This window comes from Oxyura jamaicensis, chromosome 1 (assembly GCF_011077185.1).
Source record: "Oxyura jamaicensis isolate SHBP4307 breed ruddy duck chromosome 1, BPBGC_Ojam_1.0, whole genome shotgun sequence".
In the NCBI taxonomy this organism is placed as follows: domain Eukaryota; kingdom Metazoa; phylum Chordata; class Aves; order Anseriformes; family Anatidae; genus Oxyura; species Oxyura jamaicensis.
The window spans coordinates 91114409-91133509 of record NC_048893.1 but is presented as its reverse complement, the minus strand read 5'-3'; the positions used below and the strand labels follow the sequence as shown (position 1 = coordinate 91133509).

The following is a 19101-nucleotide window of genomic DNA, read 5'->3' as shown; positions in this document are numbered from 1 at the left end:
CTGCAAAAAGGATGGGGTTACTGTGGAGGTTCTCAGGAATATCTCACCCTTTTAATTTAACTCCTGTGTTTTCATAAAGGTGATCACCAGTAGGGAACTTGTGCATGGCTTCGGTGTGGTCAGACACTTCATTGTAACCAGTGCTGCAATTTTTGTACATAAAACTATCTTCAACACTTCATAGATTTTTAGTTACTTGTGCTCAAAACGTCTGAATGTTTGAAGTAGTAAGTTACTGCCAAATGCAAATGAAATGGTAATTGTGATGTAAAGTTAATAGCAATTTCTGAACATTTTTTTGTTCAGGAAAATCTTCTCAAAGCACTTTTAGAAAATAAAGGATGCATCAGGCTAAAACTTGTATCAGTCTATGTTCCCGCATCTCCACACAGAACCTAATTTTAAGGCACTCTTTCTGGTCTTGACTCTCAATGTCGTACAGGAAATGAGGTACTTGCATGCACAGCACTCATGGAACTGGAGATCTGATAGCCCATGCTATAAATGGGCAAATTCTTTCAGAGGGCTCTGCCAGCCTACCTTATGCATGAACCCTTTACTGCCTTTGTCAGTCTTTCAGAGATAAATATACTGGATTTTGCATATGCCAGGCCATTTGTACCATCTGTGGCACAAAATTTTGTTGAGCAGAAGGAGCACAGACACTTGGATAACTGATTGGTCTTTTATTAGAGCAGGAATAGTTACTGAGGCAGAAAACTCGATACGAGGATTTTGTCATTTAAGTAAATAGAAATAGTGACCATATCTGTTTAGGCACTCCAAGTGTCAGTGCAAGGTGAACAGTCAAACTGAGACAACAAAGAAATATATGAAGTCAAGTATGTGCTGTATTGTCTTATCTTGGTGTTGGAATGAATGGCTCACCTTTGCAACTTTTCAGGCTGAAAAAATAATTTATATGCATGTTTATAAAAATTAGTCTCACAGCTACTCCATCTTAAGGTGTTCAGTTTTGGATCTTGACAAATGCAGTCCCTAGGGCTGAGTATGGTGGTAGTTAAATGACTGATTGCAACGTTTATCATCATGGCGCAATAACAAATAGCTCAGTCTGGCAGCCATCATTTTCCTAAACCCTTTTGTCAGTAAGTGTGAAATTCTGTGTAGTCAAAGAAAAAAAAAAATGGTGCTGACATAACTTTCATGGCAGTTGTACCTCTGTAGCCTGACTTTATTCCCTCAGCCTCTACCTCATAATGTAAAGTATTGTTTCAAAGGTCCAGATGTGGCCCAGGCAATGAAAAGAAGCCTCAGCCAACTCATCCTATTACTCAAAATACTTTAGTGTTGACACAGTGAATGGACACTACACATTCAATTAAGGGCTAATACTTTGGCCTAGCTCCTAGAAAGGATCCCCAGCACTGTACAGCAATAGTACAATGCTCATTTCACAGTGAGCCTATCATTGTAAAATTTGACAATTTCACGTACTCTGCACTTCATGGATTTAGGTTAAAGTGTAAACTGAATTTAGGCACAACCCACCCAAGTTGTGAGTGCCCTGTTATACACACTGAACTTCAATGCTCACTGTGAAGAGGTAGCTTTATTGGTGGGTTTTGTATTGGTCATAAGCTGTTTACAGAAACCTGATGAACTGAGCTCAAGTAGAAAGTTCTCTCTCATTGACAGATTACACACACACGCAGTTATCACTTTTTCAAGGTATGAAAAAAAAAAATACATAAATTGTCTTCACTACAGCATCCAAACAGACTGCTTTCTCTTCATGTTTTTGTTTGTTTGTTTGTTTGTAGTTTTTCAGAAACAAGCAAAGTAATAGATGTTGCATGAAGTCTGCCAGAGTCCAGCACCCCTGTTGCATAAGGGTTGAGGAGACTGATCTGGAATCCCAGTTGACAACACGAAGATGAACTCTCAGGGCTTGGGGTCTTGGCCATACATCACACAGATCTGTAAGTGGCTGTCCATTAACATGAACAGGAACAGGTTTGAGTTGAGACTGTGGTGTCCTAGCAACAGAAAGCAAAATATATGCAATTGTTTAATGCCTTAATTTACCAACTTCTTCATTTTGCTCTCCACCTGAATTTGAGATCAAAGCACCAATATATACATATTTGTATATTTGTATATATACATAGATATTTTGTTCAGTTATAGGTATATGCAAATACACACACATACATGTGCATGTGTGCATCCCTAGAATGTCTGGATACCTCAAATTATGATCAGAAAAGATTTATTCAAATTTCCATTTATGCTGTTATGGAGGAAAGAAATAGATTTAAATGCAGAAACAGGTGAAGAGTCCTTTATCAAATGAGTGACCTTGATATCATGGCAGTTTGCTGCATCATACTGTTAGTCTAAGAACCTTTATAAAAATATCTTTTTACAAAATAAGGCAAGACATTAATGTGTTTAAAATATCCTCTAATGAATTCTGATTATTTCTGTGCTGAAATCCAAGTGCATTTACAGATGGTTTTACCATATTCTATCCTATCGCAAAGAAAAAAAGCTGAAATTCAGCTGGCTGGTTTCTCACTACTTCTCTAATCTGTCTATAATTTTGTGCATTTAGTCTGTGGGAGAGATTGGATAATTAAAGCATTCCATTACCTCAACTGCTTAAGCATTGTTACCTCCAGACTTGGATTCAAAGAAGACTTTTTTGTTGTTTGACTTTTGAGGGGAGGACTTGTTTTTGCAGAGAAGGATTTCAGAAGCAATAAGAGAAGAATATGAACATTTGAATATGCACATAAACTGAGAGGATGCATTCTAGCTTTGTGTTTATAGCACTGACATTTTATTTTACCTCTTTCTCATCATTGTTGAAAAAGTGTTTTGTATGACTTTTAGAAGGAAGTTCAATGGTTCCTTCAAGAGATGTTTCTCAAAAGGCAGAGTTGGAAAGCTCGCATTTGTTATCTCCTACTATTTACATTTATTTCTGAGTCTGTGGCTGAAACAAGGGACAGTAATGGGCTACAGGTACTGCTTCCACCCTACAAGTCTGTAAGCCCTACAAGGCATGGTCAGCAAGCTACAGAGCTATATGGGAGAAGATGAAAGAAATTATATTCTGGAACATTTCTCATTTCAGTGGATAAGAATACTTATCCTTATATCTGGTTAACACTCTGTGAAAGTGTTAGCCAAGTACAGGCTGCTGATCTGAGAAAGTGAGAAATATTTGGACTGCCTTAGCACTTCTTCCCACCAAGCTACTTCTAGATCTTTCTTGCTTGGTTTAAATAGTGTTAGCAGGGGAGAGACAAGGAATTTCTTTTCTCCTCAGTAACCCACTGTCTTCTCCTGCCCTCCCACAATTCGCTTTAAATGTCTCTAAATGGTAAAAGGTAAAAAGTTCTTTCCATATAATCCTCTAAGGGGTTTTTGCTGTTGTTTTTGTTGTTTTGTTTGTTTCTTGTTGTTGTTTTTGTTTTAATCTATAAGTCAATGGCTAATTCAGTTATATGACTTCTTAATATAACACAAATGCTGGACATCTCATCAACAGAGCTGGGGTGGGAACAGATTTCTTGATGGTGTAAGAAGGCTTCCCTATCTAAAACACAAACTAAACAAGTTATTTCAAAGGTTTATATGGGGAGATGGAAGTTACGCCAGAATATTTAACAACTTGGTTATCTAGTTACCCACCTAGGATATGGGTGATAGTCGTTAGATACAGGGGCTTTCCTCATCTCAGGGCAGGACCCTGATATGAATGTCTTTCTCTCCGAGTCCAGGTTTTTCATCATGGACCTGAGCAATTTTCTTAAGAAAACATGTTGTGTTTTCTTAAGATGTTGTGTTCCCATATATGCTTTATTACACTGTTTGGAGGAGCATGAATTCTGCACTCAGGAGGCTGAAACTCAAATCATTGGGTTGGCTTAGTCCAGTGACTAGGACTGGATGCATCTTTACCGTGCAAAGGGCAGGAAGCAGGAGCAACATAGCCAGTTCTCCATGTTGCTGTCCTTGGGCTGGTCAGCACCACTCAGTACCCCACTAGGTTAATGACACTGCTCTGGGGGCCTCCTGCATGACTTACTCCCTCACCTGGCATTTCTAACATCCCCCCATGCTGCTCAGTAGAGAAAGGTCCTTACTTGGTAGTTGTGTTAGCGAAAACACATAGGCTTGGACATTAGTCAGTCATCAGGGCAGAACTGAGAAAAACTGAAGTCCTTACAGACTTCCTAATTCTCATAAATCTTTCCCTGGATGGGAATGACTTATTCCACTCTTGTAATATTCAAAGCAGGTAAATGTGAGTATTTATAGCACCACAGAATTGTAGCTAACACTTCTTCACCCTGTCTCAAAATTTATGGTAACTTGCTTTTCTAACTGCAGCAATTTGCCAGAAGCTTTTAAAAGGATTTTGAGTATAAAACACCTTGGGGGGTGGGGGGAGTGGAAAATAAATCAGTCTCTGATGATCACAAGGTATTATGGCCACCATATAAAGCTGTACATTCGCATGTGACACTTAAATTGGAAATGTGTGTGTGCGTGTGTAGCAAATTATGTAGGGAGGAGAAATGTCTGAATTCAAATGATAGTGCAGGTCAGGGGACTTTCACCCCTTCAGATACTTAGTCTAAAAAAGACTCTGTATTTCGCAAGGTAGTTGCTCTTTACTAGCACATGGTAACCATGATTACCGCTGTGTTTGCCAGGAGAGAAATGCTCAGGCAAATTCCTACCCAGCCTCTTGGGGCAAAGAATTTTCCCTTGTGGAGCTACAGCTGGGTCCGTTTTCACTGCTGCACCTGGTATACTCCTGATCTCTGCCCAGCCCATTTCCTCCAGTAGCTGGCAGGGAAGAAGTGTGCAAGCACATTCACACATGGATGTGCATGTTCAGCTCAGTGCTCCTCTGAGCATGCCTTTGCTGCCTCTGAACCTGTGGCTGGTCTTTCAGGAGCAGACTGAAATCCTGCTCCAATCCGCAGACAGATTTGTTGCCATGTGTCACTTACTGTGGCTGTGACTATTTGTCCAGTAGCCTGGAGGGATCACTATGGTGTCATCAGTCCCTGTGGCCTCTTCAGCTTGCCTTGCCTGTCAATAGCTCCCTGACTTTTTCTTTTGCTGTAGGTCACAAGGACATTTCAGTGTTGTACCTACCTCTTGAATAGTTGCAGATAAATTTATAGTGCACAATACCATGGTCATTTTCACTTCTCACAATGATTTAATTCTCTGGAAGAGCTATGAAAATGTTATGTGCAAACTGTATCATACATAATAAGCGAAGGGTATAGCTACAATATACAGCTAATGACAGTAAATCAGATAAACTTAAATAGCATCTCCCTGGTGCTGTGAGATAAATATTTTTCTCCCATCTTCTCAAAGTTTCCATGCCAGCCATGTATTATGATTTGACATTTAACATTTTGTTCTATTTTACTTTTGGCTGGGAGGGGTTAGACAGATTCAGTGATGTCCCATTCTCGAAAACAGAAATTAGGTTTAGGGGTATATGTGCATGCATATGCATATCTGTGCACATATACACTCAAAGACATTTTAACTCTGTTGATAGTTCAACAGGAAAATTAGCTATGTGCTTTATTGTCATCCTCTTCTGTAAACTAAAAAAAAAAGTGAGTGGCTCAAAAACTAAAGCACTTGAATATTGCAGATAACAATTATATCATGGTGACTACTACTTGGTCTGGGGAGCATTATTTCTTATGTATATTTCTGTGTTTATCTATGTATGCTCTTAATGAAAGATATTTTAGAAAGGTATTGCTTTACATTTGTAGGTTTCAGTGTGGACTTGGCTAGGCAGAATCTGATTTGGATTTATTGAAGCAGATGTTAAGCAGAGAGAAGAGACTGACATGTCTGTAGTGGTTCTGTAACTGTCTGAATTATTGTCAAAATGCTAGCACTGGCACATCTCTAATTTAATACACATTTCAGCAGTGACCATGGTAATAAAATCTAAACTGTCTCGTTCTTCTTTCATTAAAGACAGAAGGGGGGGGGGGGGGGGAGAGATTTTTATCAATATGAGAGGTGCTTCTGAACAACATGAAAGTGTCCTTTTATCAAAAATAAAAAATAAAAAAAGAAAGAAAAGAAAGACTAATTTTGTTGTTATAATGCATTATCTATTGTGGAGTACATTCTTTTTAAGCAAATGTGATGTTTCAACGTAATTCACCATGCACTCGAATGGTTAATTGCAAAGCTGCCTTCCAAAGCACCGTGTCTCATTTCTAAACTGTACATCTCAACTCACAAGAGAGAGAAAAAAGATTAAAACAGCTTGGATCTCAAAATTAGAAAATTAATAAAAACTAGATAAATAGCATGAGTCCCCTACAGTGAAACCTGTCTGGGTTTCAAAGACACTTAGGGGGCTCCTGTACTTCCATGATCCATGATAGGTATTGTGGCTGCTGGGGTGCTCAGGAGATGGGAGCTCCCTCACAAAGAGCAAAGGACTGGAGCCAGTCCATAGAATCAAGGCACAACTGCACAGAAGACAGACCCCAGCATGGATTCTGCCTTAGACATGGGCTAGGGCTGCTGAGGTGCTTGATCTTTGTGTTTGGGCTGTCTTTCTGAAAGCTGCATTGTAGGAACAGAAAGGGCTAATGCCATGTCACAGCAGTACCATTTCTTAATGGGTTAGACAGTTTCAGCTGCTTGAGAAACAAGTGCTTTCATTTAGTTTATGGATAATTCCTGAAACAAGGCACTTCTTTTGGCATCAGCTGTTGTTAACAGAAGACAAGCTTGAAATCAGTGGGAGCTAGGGGTTCTATGTAGGTCTGCAGAAGCTAAAAGTATCTTCAGAGCTGTGCTGTGAAAGGATATTTTCGCCCTAGTAACCAGCCAAATTGGGAATATACCACTGTGCTTAGAGTAGAACACTTCTGTAGACGTCAAACATCTGCTTGATAGAGTAACCCATACCCAGAAGTGTCTAATCCCTCTGTGAAGGGGTATCAGTTCTAGCAACATTTTTTGGTGGAGTCTTTCAATTTCTTCAACAATTATGTGCTACTAACTTCATGTAGGAAGACTTGATAAGACAGTAGGGTTGAAAACATTTTTTTTTTTTTTTTTTCCTTCAGGACATATATTTGTGAATTTGTTACTTCGGCATTTAATTTTAGAATTAGCATAGCTTTGGATTATTTTGCAGGATGGGAAGTTCTGACTTAGCCTAGCTCTATTTGTATATACAGAGTAATGATGATAGTTATCCATTTATAAATGCTGTAATTGATCACTTGACACATAATGCTTAGATTTAATGCCTCATGTAGTATGATAAAACTCTTAAATATGTATATAATCCTCAAGAGGGTTTAGTTAATTACTTTGGGAAACAATAGTAAATTTAAACCTGGGGCTAATTAAATTCTCATCCACAGTGGTAATATCTTAGCTATTCAATATAGAATGTAAGCTCAGTTTATCTGCTTTTCATTGGGAAGTGGCATTGAATAAGCACAGTAAAATCTTCTAATGAGATTTTTTCTATTAACAATAAAAATAACCCACTGAAACTTTGTTTCTTTAAAATGATTTAGCATAGTGGGAGCATGGGAACAACTCTGAATTACAAATAAGCACAACCGTCCAAGCAAAGTATGGTAACAATGCTGAAGAGGCATTTGTAGTTATTTCTTACCTCTTAAACACAAGTCTAAAGGAAGTTAAAAATTCAGAGGATTTTCTGTCACCAGCAAACTCAAGATTGATTAAAAAATGAATTAATTGTGATCTATGTTCAGCTGGAGCACTAAAGAAACATGTTGCCTTGAAAACCCTCGTCTATAATGACTTTTAAAAGTTCTAAGTAGTCCTGACATTTTAGACACTCAAATCTATGTATTTTTTTTCCAAGGAAGATGATGGGAGGGAAATATCCATGATGACTCATACACACTAAGCTTAATTAAATAATAATAATAATAATAATGGAATTTTCTGTGACATCAGACTCCATTTCAGTTTAAAGATAATGTCTCTTTCCAAATTTCTTCAAGCTCTTCTCAAGGAAAATAGTATACATATGTCAATGTTTTTGTTCATCAATTTTTGTTGATAGATTATCTAGACTATATTATCTGTCATTAATAGAGGTAGAAAAATGCCATGGTTTTTGATATATGACTGTCTAGTTTAGCCGTGCACATAAATTTGAGGTCTGATTTTTCCATTCGGCTGAACTGGACTTGCCCAACTCTATAACTTACCAAACCGATAGTTTCACTCCAGAAAGAATAAGACCTATGTAAACAGGTAGCTTATGTAAAAGGCTTGGTCAAAAAGCACTTTAATAGAAAAATATACCAAAGTCCATGAATCCAGGAAAAATTATTCTGCACCGGAAATAAGAAGTGTTTGATGTGAAAGCTTGGTTGCATTTTCTCCCTTGTTTGTGTTATCTCCTTAATCTCTTTTGCTTTGGTCAAAGTCCTAAGAAGTTTCTGTAAGGAAAGACTGCTGTTTTGTAGTTCTGAAGTTTTATCACAATTATCCCATTGTTTGTATGTTGTTTTTTTTCTTTTTCTTTTTTTTTGTTGTTTTTGTTTTGTTTTGTTTTGTTTTGTTTTTGGTTGGTTGGTTTTTTAATTTGCCTTATCCAGGAAGTAGCTTTATTATTTTTTATAAGAACTTTTAGTGAAAAAATGTGCACTTCCAGTCAAAAACATTGCAAAGAAACTTTAAAATATGGCTGAATAATACAATTCAAGTTAAAATCTAGAACAATTTTATATAATTTGGAGAGTTTGAAACGTGCATTTTGAAATCTGCACTGTCAGAGTATGTTTTGTCAAGTTAAACATATCCCATCAGGAAACAAACAAACAAAAAAATACTCTGGTAAAAGTTGTTTACTGGAGCTTTGTGAAAATGTGCTCCTTCTGAAGTCTTTTTCTGATTTTGTTTTTGCTTTTCTTTCCCCCTTTAAAATGATGGATATAAAATAAATGTTCCATATTGGAAAGACACATTGCTAATGCTCCTGTTGTCTTGGCATTCTAATACAAACCTCTTGTCTACATTGACCTGAGGTTATTGCAAGCTGAGCAGGCAGAGGGGAAAGTTCCCTCTGTATTCTTGAAATTTAGATGGTACATAAAATATTTTCAGCATTTTTAGAGGAAACTTCTTTGAAAACTTTTCATCCTATAGCCCACTCTGTTGTACTAAACCTGTCAAAATTTTAAGTGTATGTGGTCTTTTTCTATACATGGAACAGTGGCTTCCAGATGAGCCTGTCTTTTTCAAATTAAGAACAGCAAAGCTGGCAGAAATGACAGACACATGGTAGGACAAAAATAATAAAAATATTGCTAGGACAACACAGGTTTTTCTTGGCAGAAATGGAAAATTTTGGTATACTGTAGTAACATTTGTTTTATGATAGTATTTTTATGTGCATGTTGCAAGATGAATTTAGTTGCTTTTCAGAGAGAAACAGAACTGGGAGGACAGGATTTGCTGGTGACATTTGACTTGAATACATAAAGGCAGTTAAATTTTGGAGTTCACATTTCTTTATAAATTTCTATATTTACACCTTGCTCTGAGAATATCTGAGAATATTTTCAACATTAATGAATCATCTTCATAACCGCCTTCTGAGGTAGGGAAATATTGTAATTTTGACTAAAGAAAAACAACCAACAAATGGAAAGATTTAAGAGCCTCATCAAGATTAATGTTGTTCTTACCTATGAGGGATTGCTGGTCCAGAAACTAAATTTATTAGATTGCATAAAACTGACATCTTCTCCTTGGACTTGGAAGAACCTTTTCACAAGGGCTTATCTGTGCAGATAAAATACTGGTATGGGAATTGGAAGGAGCTCTGGACAGATGTAGACAATTATGTGTTAGGTATGCATAGTTTCATGTGAGATAGTTGTCAGCAGAAAATCACTTAAACTTGTTAGCCTCTTTATATATTTTACTTACTGGCATTGATATAGCAATGTGTTAATATATTGAAATAATTTGAGACCTGGGGCTGGCTGTCACACCAGAGGCAAAAAAATGCAGTTATCTCCTTGTTGGTATAGAGAGTAAGTTCATAGTTTTGTCTAGCAGCTTTCTTACCTACTTGTTTGGTGGTTGTGAGCAAGTATTATGAAAGTATAACATTACTTCAAAAATTTCAAGTGAGCAATGTCCATATAAAGATGTCAGGCAACAACTATTCTCAGAGATGTGCTCTGGCCTCTCTTAGGACTAAGCTCATCCTAAACCCTCCCTTCTTCTGATTTAGTGGCTTTACTTTACCAACTCCTTTTCTCATAAAAGTGCAGTAGCAACCTTTTCAAAACTCTCCTCTCCAAAATAAAAACTTAAAAAAAAAAAAAAAAACCTACAAATGCGGTTCTTCCTCTGGGAAAAGAAGAAAAAAGCAACAAAGCACATATGATAGATGATCTTCTAGTTCATTGCTGATGGGTAGTATTAAGTCTCGTAAAGAATAGGATTTTCTTCCAAAGATTCCCCAAACTGGCACCATTCTGTTAACCTTGATGATAAAGTGGTGTTTAATCCATTCCTTTATCCCTCTCTCCATCCATCAAAGTATCTTCTTTTAAAGTTCAAGCTCCCATTTTGACAGCACAGTATTGAAAGCATTTTCATCTTAGTGTTATATGTATGTGGCTAAAAAGGTCTGTCTCTTTGGTTGCCAAAATTCAGAACCCCAGAAGGTAAATAAACCCCACATTAAAGGAGATTACTTTTTAGTTTTCTTTTAGTACTTATTCATGTTTCATCTGTGAGTGTTCCAGAAAATCCAGAAAATTGAGTAATTAGGATAAAATGAGTCCAGTCCTCATAGAAACAGGACTTTTTCCTTTGCTTGACACAGTATGTAGCTTTGTGTTCACCACAAGTTGAAACTGAGCAGCTAGAGATTCTCATTTTCTCCATGTCTGCTCTTTCCCAACAAAACATGTTGGCTAGAAAACCAGAGTGAAAGGCCTGCCAACCTGATGAAAATATGCAAGCTTTCAAAAATGTCCTGATGCTAAATCAGGAGGAAGCCAAGGCCTTTCATTTTGTTGTGAGAAATCAAGGCAACAGTCTAGTGGAAACAACATCACATGAGGCTGGGAAAATTAATCCCAGTTAATCCCAGCTTTGCACTATTTAGAGTCAGGACTTGGATGGTGTCATCTGTTTAATACACGAACACTCTTACTACGTGCCACTGGCTACCTAAAGATGTATGCACTCCCTCATTCACCCCAACCTATGCTCTTTCTTTGTTGTAATGCAAAATTCCATCCAGAAACATCATAAACCTTTTTTTTAGACTAAAGTTTCACTTAAAGCTTCCAGTTACAAGTTCCCTTCAACTGATGCTTATTTTCTAGAAAAGGATAGTGCTAGTCCAAGATCTTTCTCCCAGGGAAGCTGACCAAGCTTTGTTTTCATTTTGAAGAATTAGAATAAAATACGTGGCTTTTTGTTGTTCATGGTCAACTTGGTGCAGTTTTTAATATGAAAATTATTCAACTGTAATCTTGAACTGCTCACAGAATTATTTGCTCATACACAGGTGTCCATGGAGGCTGACCAGCCTGACTGTAATCAGATATTTTAATTTGTTATATCATTGATAGACTGGGGACCAGGGAGTTTCACTTCTACACTGAATAATTAATTAAGCAAGAGGATGGAGGCAGCCTAATCTTTTAATAATAGCCCTCTTAGGCTGTGTTACAGACAAATTCTATTAAGAAAGAGATGCTTCTGATGAGCATGAGGCCTAGTCTAACCAGAAACTGAAGTCACTTTCCTGTGAGGATCCTTGGATGACCCTTAACTACAACAGAGAAAGGAGCTTCACACCCCCAGGTTGTGATAGGGATCCTCCTTACAATATTATGTTGAGATAGTGACGGCACTTTTTGAATAGCATGTTTCCTTATGATTACAGTTTCACTAATTCTCTCTTATTTTAATGTTTCTCTTGCTTTATTCTTTTACCACTCTTTCAGATCCGATCCCTAGCTGGATTGAATATAACTTCACATAAACCGGGGAAATATGCTAATATACATTACATAAAGATGTTGTCTCACATAATAAAGTCACCAATGTGAGACAGAATTTAAAATCAAGTAATCCCCTTCCTGCTTGAATCATAGCTTAATTAGTATTATTGGCAGTACCAATAAGTTATTGGGGTTTGATCTGGGCTTCTAAGGAGGGCAGAAATTCTCACTTTTTCAAAGTAAAAAATATCTTTAGAAATGACAGAATTCCTCTTTTTCTTTCTCTGCATGTTTTTTTCAGTGATATTCTATCTAAGTTTTCTTCTCTTAGTTGTGGCACAGGAAAATCATCTCCATATTTGCTGCATGTTCCTAATTTCTTGTATCTAAGCAAGCTACCAGTTGCTCCTTAAACTATATTTGAAGTATACCTACCCACAAATCTCAGACAACTCAGTCATAACCTAGTATTGACATCCCTGCTGAATGTCCTGGCCCACTCATCACTCTGGGGAGGACTTACAGCTCCAAGAACATGGCGGAACAGATGAAGTGTTCTGACCTGTCTGCTGGCAACACAAATGGGAGCAGCAGAAGACACAGGCAAACAGGCAGCTCAGTCCCAGCAAGAGGTAATGCAGAGAGAGAAGCAACAGGAGAACTGCCAACGGCACAGACTCAAAAGCAGAATACAAATATGTTTCTACATGCCTTGCCTACTTCTGTCTCCTGCCCTCCCTTTTGCTCTCCTCTCATGCTGAAATTACAGTAACCCATTTTCAGGGCAGACATTCTCTATCTGGCTAGACATTCCAGAAGAACCGTGTTGTAGGAATACAAAGCGAAAGCTTTCAGAATTCTTTCTTTTTTTCCACTTCCCCCTCCTCCAGCTTCCCAGCTCCTTTTCTAAAGCTTGGCATACAGTTAAGCCCTAAAATTATAACACCTTTTCCCTAGCCATGTCATGTTCCCTTTCTTACATCTCTCATTGCTACTATGGTGCTGCACTCAGCATGCAAATTAGTAGCTTTTCTGAGAGCTTTCTTTTAAAACCCTAAATTATCTCCACTAGTTTATTAGATCATTTCTTTAATAACCCTAGCCTTCATGATTCACAGATGCTCAGGAAATATATTGATAGTATACAGCAATTTTTTGTGTTTTTCAATTCTTTATTTTATGGTAAGCTTTGTAAGACGTTCATTACATGCCTCTACCTGCTTATGGATGCAGATCTCTTCTCTTGCCACTTCCCTGGCTGTTTGTATTTCATTAACATCTAGAAGCCTCAGCAATGGCCCAGGATCCCAGTACACTATTTGTACGGGGAACACAAAGCTACCGTTTTGAAGAAATAAACACAAGCATAGTGAAATTCTGAAAGCTTTGTGCTTTCAAATACTTTCTGTTTTTTTTCCAGATGTGCGTTAAAGGGGTGAGTGTTAGCCATTGGAAATAGTTACTAGAGCTTTTCATCTCTCAAGACTTTAATCTATTTTTTTATTAATCTTATGGTTTATGGAATGTGCTTGTTTAGATAATGCAGACTAGAATACTTTTTCTCCTTGACTAGAAACTTTACTGATGTAGCAGCTGCTGTACAGTTGTCTGCAGTAAAATGCATGCAGAAAGTTGCAAAACACCAATCTGACTGTTTCAAATAAAGCACTGCAGTACACAGGTGCTGCTTGAAAACAAGTTGTTTTCATAGTTTAAAAAAAATATGCAACAACATAAAAATATATTTAAATATGTATATACATTTTTATACCTATACATGTATGCGTAAAAATAGTTAAAAACAAGAAATTCTCTTACTTAGTATACTTAGACTAAGACTCCACATATAAATCAACTTGATCTTATAGGTGGCATCTGAAGTAGTCCACCACCTGCAGCAAATTAAGAGAAAGTGTAGTAAACAGACGATGGTCTTGTGAAATTTTAAGGAAATCAGACATAACTGGCCTGAAGTTCAGAAAGGTTTCTCCTTGGAGGGCAAGCACTGACCCTTAGGGCAGTATCAACAATTTTATAATATGCTCAGAAGCACATATCTCAGTGGCACAGCTTCACAAGTAGCTGTGCACAATATGTTTGCCCTCTGGTAGAATAAATCAATGAGAGAACAAATAGTGCGGCGGGAAAAAAAAAAAAAAAAAAAAAAAAAAAAAAAAAAAAGCCACAGACAGGCACATTTCCTCATGTGATACAAGCTTGTCCTTTTCATAAAATAAGAGAGGGTTGGGGTAGGAAAAAATAAGTGGAACATCCTATTGCTGAGAAAATGCCTTAAATATTTGTTACAAACAATTTTCAAATCAATCACAGAAAAGCCTGTGTTGTGGGTTCAGAATGCTGGAAGGAATGTTTAAGATGGATTGCTTGCTCTCTCCAGATAGGATAGGATAGAATAGGGTAGGATAGAATATATACCTAAGAGAGATTTTTACAAATTACACAGTTTTATTTTTTTTATAAGTCTCATCTAAAGTAGCTATATTACCTTATCAAAAGAGGACTGAGGTTTACTGTTAAAACCAAAACCACAAACAAGCTAACAAAACCCAGCAACAATAACAAAACAAACAAAGCTTTCAGAAAATGCAGAGTTAACTTAAGGATTTTATCTGCTATTTGCTAGTGGGTAGGATTGGTTTCTCAGTGTTTAATCAAAACTGTTTTAGACACAGGACGTTAAGTTGGTGCATCTGTTTTGGAATTACACTATACACACAGTCATCTATCTTTTTGTTTATCCTTTGTTGATTTCTAGGCATCCCCACATGAATTTCTAATCAGACTCATGCAGATGATGAATATGTAGCAGTCAGTTGTTTTGTAGCTGTGATAATGGCCTGAAGATGTAACAGCATCCACTACACAGGAACAGTTAATATCTCTTATTAGACTATCTGCAAAAACAAACAAACAAACAAACCAGAATAACATTAAAAAAGAAAAAAAAAATGTTCTTGGCCTCATCAGATCAGAGGAAAAGCAGAAAAAACTAAAACAGGTGAACAGCACATGTGTATACCCTCTGTTTTGCTGGAAATTGTTGCTCCTCAGATCTGTTGGAGAGTTTTTGAGCCTCAACACATGCGTGTTTCTTCCAGTTGGACCCATCAATGCATGCTATCTCTGGTTCACCAAGTCTGTCTCCCTAGCTATAAATATTTAAAGGTCAAAGATATTTTCTCTGACATTTTATTAATAATCACATAGCACTTATATATTGTGTTCAAGATACTAGAAAAACATGAATCTTCTCAGCTGTCAGCAGTGGTTGCATTTGAGGTGGGAAACTGCAGAAAGAAGAGGAAAAGTGTGCTACCACAGGCTCAATGAATTGAATATTGTTGGCTCTTGATGCCAGTCTGTCCTTGGTTTATTGCACACAGCGCAAGTCAGTAACAGTGAAGAACCAGCTTTCTAAAAATAGCCAAGTAGCCAGAAATATCAACACACAAAATATAGTTGGACTACATACTTGCAGAGTGTAAAGAGTCTGATATATTTATAGAATAAGATCTTGATCCTCTTCCAAGTGTGTGTATAGAAAATTCAGAATCCTAATAAAAGCAGTTGTCCACAATCTTACCTTATAGTTAGCAACCCTGAAATCAGATATGGTAAACCTAAATCAGAAGAAGAAAATCAAAATCTAGTCTCTGTATTCAGTTAATTAGAGCTCTTTTCTGTCCCCGTTATCTAGAATTCTCTATACATTTCTTATTTTAATGAAATGCTGAAGGTTATAAATGGTATTAACATTTATTAAGTTTTATATTGCTTCTTTACCAACTACTAATTTTTATCAGAATTTCCACAACTTTCTCAGCCTACCATCAAATGCTTACAAAGCAAACTATTCATGTTTAAAAATGTTTGATTCTTCGGAAAACAAACAAACAAAAAAACATATCTTGTTTAACACAAGCTTGTGGTGTATGTTATCCAAGTTTTTACCAAGTTGTTGTGTTTTTTGTTTGTTTGTTTGCTTGTTTTTTGCCCTGAGGACACTACAGAGTCTTTGAATATATCTTTTTCTTTTCTCCTCAGAACAATATTTGTCCCACAATGTGCAAATTACTATCTAATCAATCACATTAATTTTGGCATAACAGCTATCAGGGTATCTGTTACGGTCATTCATTCTTTATTTTCTTTTATTTTTTACACCTACTTAAATGTTTGGAAATTTTGTCTTCTATTTTTATCACTTTTTGCCTTCAATGCATGCTTCTTTTTTAATTATGATTTTACATACTATAGTTCATCAGATCCAATATCATGTTTCTTACATTAAACCACACTTAATGTGTCTGGGAAAAGTGAAAGTTCTACAGTGCCTTCAAGACACTTAGAAATACTCTGAGGGAACAGGCATTTGGCTCCTGTTGTCTATAGCCATCAGTCAGCTTCCTGAAACATCAGCTGTGTTTGCTCTTGCCTTTGCAAGGGTAACATGTATTAAAGATACGGAAAGTAGTCAGGTATCATGCAAATCCAGAACAAGTTGTGTGAAAGAAATGAAATGCAAACTGACCTTTAGTGGATGCAGGTAAATTTCCTTTTTTTCCCATGCTCTTTGAATAGAAGTTGAATCTTAAGGAGCTTACAAACTTACGGTTAATTTTTGTAGTTTGTTATTATTCATAAACGCTTCCAAGTGCTTCAAATCCATAATATGTTTTCATCATTTTACAAATAATTGTATACACTTCCTTTGTTTTGTGGAGGCTTTTCTAAAAAGCAAGATTCATCTGTACTGTATACAAAAATTTACAACCACAGATAAGAGCTGTACAGATTGAGGGCTGTTAAGAGTATTTTTACTGTCACCTGGGGAAGGCATTAACCCTCAGACTTAGAAATTAGATCAAACATTCCTTGACTTTAGAGGTATTTGAATCACAGAATTTGAAGAAAAAAAAAAAAAAAAAGTGATGTTCACAGACACCATCATTACTTTGAATTTATTTTTTAATAGTAGAATATTATAAATAACTTTCATTCTGGAATGATCTGGGTAAAGCTCATCTTTGTTGCAACAAAATCCACAGTTAAAACACAGGTTTTTTTCAACAATTTTTGCCTGATTAAATTCTCCATATAAAAGTCTAAATAAATATGCTAAAAGCTTCATCTTGTGGCTTTTAGTTTAGGCTAGCCCAGTAGAACAGAGTTAAGAAAGAAATGCTGCCAGTATCTTTTTTGTACCAGTTCAATAGATGGTTTCAACTCCAGGGCTGATAACCCAATATGCTTTACAAATAAAATTAAAGTTATATGAATTTGTTTACTTTAGATGAACATTATTTCAATATGACAGTCTTACTTCAAATCAATGAAAGGTCAGTGATAATGCTAATACTCTGCACTGAAAACTAACACCAGCTTTTAGTATTGATTTTCATTCAAATGTGTATCTGGGTGGTGGGTTAGCAATATGTTTTTGGATAGTCTTCTGATACTATAACCATATCAACATCTACACAAACAAAATCACAGATATTTGACCTCAGATAAAAATTTACAGTATGTATTTATAGCTAGCACCAGAGTTAAATGTATTTTAAAATGGATTCATATAGTCATGATAGCCTGCTTCTGAGATTATCAGTGTTGCAGGTGAGCTTGATTGTTACTACATCTGAGCAATAGTTATGAACTCCAGTTAAAGATAGAGCCAATCCATTCTTGCTCATAAAACAAGATGATGAAACTCATCACATGGCCATTCCATAGATATCATGTCCTCTTCCTCCATGTGTTTCTTTGTACTAAGTGGATGTGCCATTTCTTAAGAATCATACAGGAAAATGTATATCAGAAAATCAGAGTTTCTTGATATATTTTCCAATTGTTGACACAGATCATCTTTTAGAGATAAAGCAATGTTGTTGCATGTGTGGTGTTATGCTCAAAGTAATGCTTATATAGTTTCTTCCTTATGGGTAAAATATGATGGGATCTATGCTGAGAAAATGATTTCAGGCTGCAAATGCAATTGTTTTTTCACCCTCTCAGGTTCAGGCCCAGAGCCTGATCTTGCCTCATCCAGGAGAGGCAATCCTGAGGGTGCGTTCTGCTTCCCAACATTTCCAGCCAGTTATCCTGGGTCAGCCAACAAACCCTGTGACGACATCCCAGTGCCTAATTCTTCTCTATTGTTTAGCCATCTAGCTACTCAAACACATTTCTTTCACAGTTGCAGAGATCTCAGAAAGACAGAGCATATACCAACATACAAACCACGTCTAGACCTATTGCATGTACTTTTATGGTGTAAGTTGCTTAAAGCAGTTAGTCTTAAGGCTTGTTGAAAAGTAAGCTTTCTGCTCATTTCCTCCAGATTTTTCTCACGAGTTGATGTTGTTTGACCAAAGCAAAAAGAATAGCATGTCAGTGTGCTTGCACTGCATTTTCACGTAAGTACATGGAATATTCAAGTCGTGGATTTCTTTCATGATCCTTCTAAATAATTTGACTTCTCCCCATTTGTTTAATCAAATCCACAAAACCAACAACAAATCTCTTGGTTATTTATTTCTCCTTATCATCGAGCATGCATCACTAGAAACTTCCAGGTCTCATGCAAACATGTATAAACCCAAAAAATGTTCTGGGTGAGAACACAAGGGAAAACAATGCTGATAAGAGATGACTGCAGTGAAATGCTGACACGTGATACATCGATATTACAAGCCGTAGCATGTCCATTGTGCTTTGCAAACTGTGATATGCTGACCTAAGGGTCATGCACACAAAAAGCTAAACTGCTCATTTCGATCAAAGTAATGGGAATAGGCATGTTACAAATAAGTGGATGCTGTCAGGCTGTCTTTCTAGCACAGTCTGTGTGTCAATACAACAGGTTTACCTTCAGCAGAATACATGAGTGCAACCTACAGTATATTATTGCTATGTATATTTTAGAAATAATCATACTACACAGAATTACTTTGACTGGTCATGCTGAGATCTGTGTATCTGGGTGTACTCTGTACTGGGATAGAAGAGTTAGCTCTTGATTTCTTTTTCTTTCTTTTTTCCTTAAAAAAGCGTGAATACCTCCTGG

At 36.7% G+C, this 19101-nt stretch overlaps 1 long non-coding RNA gene across 1 annotated transcript in view; it reads left to right on the top strand.

The window, feature by feature from the left end:
• The window catches only part of LOC118160424, a 43261-nt gene extending 24602 nt beyond the window's left edge, over positions 1-18659 (top strand). Inside the window, exons 4-5 of the long non-coding RNA XR_004747493.1 lie at positions 1785-1943; positions 18376-18659. This is a non-coding gene — a long non-coding RNA (uncharacterized LOC118160424). The remainder of the gene's footprint in view (positions 1-1784; positions 1944-18375) is intronic.
• Positions 18660-19101: the final 442 nt, after the last annotated feature.